Source organism: Mustela nigripes, chromosome 5 (assembly GCF_022355385.1).
Source record: "Mustela nigripes isolate SB6536 chromosome 5, MUSNIG.SB6536, whole genome shotgun sequence".
Lineage (NCBI taxonomy): Eukaryota > Metazoa > Chordata > Mammalia > Carnivora > Mustelidae > Mustela > Mustela nigripes.
Window position 1 is genome coordinate 142470340 of NC_081561.1, and position 4883 is coordinate 142475222.

The 4883-nt window shown below is 42.7% G+C and overlaps 1 long non-coding RNA gene across 1 annotated transcript in view; it reads left to right on the plus strand.

Moving 5' to 3' along the window:
• The window catches only part of LOC132017521 (uncharacterized), a 14281-nt gene extending 9985 nt beyond the window's left edge, over positions 1-4296 (plus strand). Inside the window, exons 2-3 of the long non-coding RNA XR_009404307.1 lie at positions 1844-1904; positions 4163-4296. This is a non-coding gene — a long non-coding RNA (uncharacterized LOC132017521). The remainder of the gene's footprint in view (positions 1-1843; positions 1905-4162) is intronic.
• The last annotated feature ends 587 nt before the right edge of the window (positions 4297-4883 follow it).

Genomic DNA, 4883 nt, shown 5'->3' on the forward strand with positions numbered 1-4883 from the left:
AAAAAAAAAAAAAAAAAAAAAAAAAAAAAAAAAAAAAACCAAAGGCAGGAGAGTGGGAAGGCTTCTTAGGGAAGAAAGGAATGTCTTTAGGCATGCACTGAGGAAGGCTGCTCTGTCTCTCACAAACTAGTCATTTTTTAGAATAAGCTTTAGCTATTCTATGCAAAGAAACCAAACCAGCATTGGCTGGGGAGACAGAACCATGTGATGGGGTTGTGGTCACAGAAAATAACATGGTGTCATGTTTGGGGGTGTGGTCTTCAGACCTCCTGAGAAAAAGCATCAAGAAAAATACAGATCTCAGAGTAGAGAGAATTTGCATGGAAGCAACTTTCTTCTAGTCTCTCCCAGACTTTAGGTCTCTGAGATTGTAATAATGCAATCAGGAATCAAATTCTCCTGTTTCACTGAAGAAAAAGAGCCCTATCAATGTGAGGGGAGAAGTCTGGGAGGGGTCTTGATTCCAAAAAATTCTCTACCTTTTTTCCCTTCAAATATTACCTCTTCCCCCCCCCCCCCTTTAAATATTATTTCCATTCCATCTCTTAACTGGAGTCTTTTCATAAAAATAAGTTGATGTTTTTCATTCTTTCCTTCATTTAAAAAAAATTGTTTTTCCATCTTATTTCTCTGTATTAAAGTCTGTTATGTTCTCATATATATTTTCCTCTGATTAGTTTCCTCTTCGGCCTCTTCTGCTGTGTTTATTTTACAGTTTAACTTAAGAAATTTTATTTTAATGGCTAAATTTCTGTTTGGTACCTTTTCAAGTTCCTTGTTCTTTTTTTTTTTTTTTTAAAGATTTTGTTTATTTATTTGACAGACAGAAATCACAAGTAGGCAGAGGGGCAGGCAGAGAGAGGGAGGAGGAAGCAGGCTCCCAGCTGAGCAGAGAGCCCAATGTGGGGCTCTATCCCAGGACCCTGAGATCATGACCTGAGCCAAAGGCAGAGGCTTTAAGCCATTGAGCCACACAAGCACCCCTCCTTGTTCTTTTTAATGTTATTTTGCATTCTTGCACTTGCAATATATATATATATATATTCACCTATATATATATATATATATTCACCTATTCAAAATTTTAAAACATATGCATTTAAAAGTATTTTCTCCTTATTTTTGTGTTTCTAGGGGTGAATTATCTCCCATTTTTAGATTTATTTTGGGAACTCAGTTTCAGCTGCTCATCACATACAGGGCTTAAGTCCACAATTTGCACTCTTCCTTAGGCAGTAAATTCCAGTGCCAGGGGGTTTATGGTACCCCATGGGTTCAACTCATGTTGAAACTCAAGAGCCACGTCTTTGATTTCAAATTCCTCGGTGACTCAGGCCTCTAGGGATATCCTTTCCTTGCTTTTGAGCTTGGCTCCCTACCCAACAACCCCATCCAACATTTCTCTGTGCGAGGAGCAGTGAGATCCACTAAGTCTGCCTTACTGACCACTGTCAACTAGTATTTATGGTGTGGCTGCTGTAGACCTACCGTAGGTGCAGACGGTGAGAAATAACAAAAACACAGCTTTCTTCCTCAGGACAAGCAGAGTCCAGAGAGCCAGGCAGACAAGTGAAAATTTTATAATAAATACAAGAAGTCTAATGCTGCAAATATCTTGGGGTGGACCTGGGAGCGGGGTATCTGACAAAGAAAATGCATATTTTTCTAAACAAAGGCTCGACTGGAAAAGATGAAGGTGTATGACATTTGGTAGGGAAAACATTTTCAGCTTTATTTTATTTTAGAATCTGTGTGTGGGCCCAACACCCACAATCCCAGACAGAAGGTCTTGCCTCCCTGGATCCCACAGTCTGGATATTCACAAGCTTCCTGTTTCTTTCAGCACCGAAGATATTATTTGATGACTCATTCATTTGGCGAATATCATCCCAACAACTATTAAGGTAACTTCCCAAAGGATTAATTTTGCTGCTGGGATATAGGTTGCATCCTGGAAGACTGAATCATTGCCAACTGTCACTAAATATTTATTAGGAGGATGTTCCCAATGACTATGAAGCTTTATTCTGTTGTTGCTGTTAAACATCAAAAAAGCACTTATTATGCACACATTTTTTGGTAACATGTGAAATTTAACATTGTTATTGAAGATAAATAATTTGGGACAATTTAAATAAGGGGTCTGCAATGGAAGAAATATGTTGAGCTGTCTCTAGAACCAGAGGATGTTAGTGTTGGATATTACTTTGTTGAAAATCTGCTCCAATCTGGTTGAAACCAAGGTTTCTCAATCTAGCAGCATTCCTGGTCTCTTACCTACTAGATGATCTCTGCTCTACCCACACCCTAAGTCATGACAAATATTCCAGACACTGCTGTATGTCGCCAGTCCCCAGAAGCTCTTTTTTTTTTTTTTTTTTAATTTTACAGGTGAGAAATGGAGACCCAGGGAGGGTAAGTGATGAGTCTTAGATTTTGCAGCTAGTTGGAAACAGACCCTGGGAGAGGCACCCTGGTCTTCCACCGCCTCTCCTCAGGCTGTTTGCACAGAAATTGCAACAAGAGCTGCCATTTAATATATTGTTAACCAAGCCTTCCCGTCTGTATCAGAGCCCTGGGTTCAGACCCTCAAAATACCGTCACTTCTACTGAAAAACTCAGGCTTGGCAAGTTTGTACTATTTGAGTTATCTCCAATTCACTTAAGTACTAGGTTTTTTTGTGAAATTTCAATGAGACTCATTGAGTTGATTCTAAGTAACCAGAGTGTTCCTTCCAAGGTCACATTTCCTTTGTGAGAAAATATCTCTTCCCTACTCCTTCACTGGAGAAAAAACCAATGCCCTGAGCCTGTCTCTGAGGATTTTTGTATACCTGATCATTTTCCATGGGACTGGTGATTGGGGGACTGTATGCTCACCGAACGGTAAATAAATCCGTACCCAGCTTCTGTTTATCTGATACATGGTTGTAATAAATACAGAGTTAGAGTTTGTTTCATGAAAACACCCCGTTTTAACTGAGGTCTTGTCTTCTAGTCAGTACATTCAGATGCCTAGGGGGAAAAAAAAAACCCTAAATTCACATTTTGAAGCCCTGAGGTCCTGTCATTTGCTTCTTAGTCACCATGTTGACGAATAAGGCAAGGAGACAGCAAAGGGTGAATGAAAGCAGACTCCAGAATGTTCTTCCTTATCCTTAGAGATCATACCTCTGTGAACCAGCCTTCCCTGTTCAGTGAGAAGCTTACTCGCTTCTAGGTTGCTTGGGGTCACTTGGCAGGCCCGGCTTGGATTCTGACACCGCAGAGCTGTTGTCACTGACTCCAGAGGCCTGCGGCTGGTAAAGACCAGCAGTGACGTTCTAGCTCTGCTCCAATTTATGTCAGTGTGCCAGTGACAAAATTCACAACTTTTCCTCTGCGCTGGCAGCTATCTGTCTGACGGGGCAAACACTCAGGGACAGCCAGTGCCAGTGGCCACAGCAGGTGCTTCTTGCCCTTCGCTGAAACGGCCTGCAGCTCCGGGAGACAGCTCAGGAATGCTGCTGACGCCATCCAGGGCTCAGCACCCTCACCTGCTTACACTGCAACTCTGCCCGTCCGCAAGAGGAATTGCGTTTCCATATTGTGAGACGTCCTCATCGCACCAGATGATGAATTCTGTGCTGGCTTTGTGCAGAACCCAGAAATATCCAGAGTCAAATTGATGTCTGCTGGTGGAAACACGACCAGGTCAATGCTGCATGGTCAGCAGAGCCAGAGGCCCTCCAGAGCACCCATCCCCTTCCCCTGAATTACTACATTCTCGGTGCTGTTCCCCGAACCATGTTGTGCCTGAGGTCTATCTCCTGGTCTCTGTTCAGGCATAGCCCAATCTCTGATGCAGTAATGTGGCTCCGTGGGAGAGCAGGAGGATCACGAATGGAGACTAAAGGTCTGGATTCCATTCACGCTCGGACAGTTTTTATGAGCTTGGGTAAGAAGCTCAGTTGCTGGGGGCTGTGTTTCCTCTCCACTGTCTGGAACTGTGGCTTCTCACTGCTTTGGAAAGTCGAGTGTGCTAGCTCACGCAGCTGGGCCCTTCCCCGCAAGAATCTGGCCAACAGTTAATGTCACTTCTTTGGCTTCTGAAAATGTGGTTCGTTCAGACACTCCAGTTCCTAAGATTGTAATTTCGCTGCTTTATTTTATGTCCACTCAGGGTCACATCACATCTTTCGTGAAGAGCCAGCACTGTCGCTCCTAGCCCTGCACCGCAGAGCCTTTTCATGGGGACATGATATATGTATGTATGTATGTGTGTGGAGCTGTGTTCGCAATGTAGAAATGTGGAGATTCTTGGTAATAAAACCTTCATTGTGAACCAAGATTTAGAAAAGATAAACATTTGGGCAAAATGATATATCTTCTGGAGGCTTGGGAGCAGGAGTCCGGTCCTGATTGTGTGAACGTGGAGTAAGGACAATGCGGCCCTTACTGGTCATCTCTCTGATACTCTGGAATCCTCCCCGCACATCCATTGTGATGATGTGTCTTGGCTTGGAGAGCACCTGATCACATGTCACTGAGGTCACTTAAAAATATGGGGCAGCTGGTCTCTGCCCCATGGAAATTTTTGCAATGACTGCAGTGTGCTGTGTGTTTGGTATCCAGGATGCTAGCAAGTGGCCGCCAGTAGCTATCGACCCTTGAGATGTGACAAATGCAATTGAGGTACCGGGCTTTAAATTTTACTTAATTTTAACTAATTTAAATTTAAAGCTATACAGACATGACCATACTGGACATCTGTACTATTTTTACTGTTTTCTATTTCATTGATCCGTTGTTCTTGTTCTGATTTGTAGTATTTCCTTTTTTGGCTTACTTTGGGGTTAGTCTGCTCTATTTTTTCTAGTTTTTTAGGCTGAGATCTGAGGTCG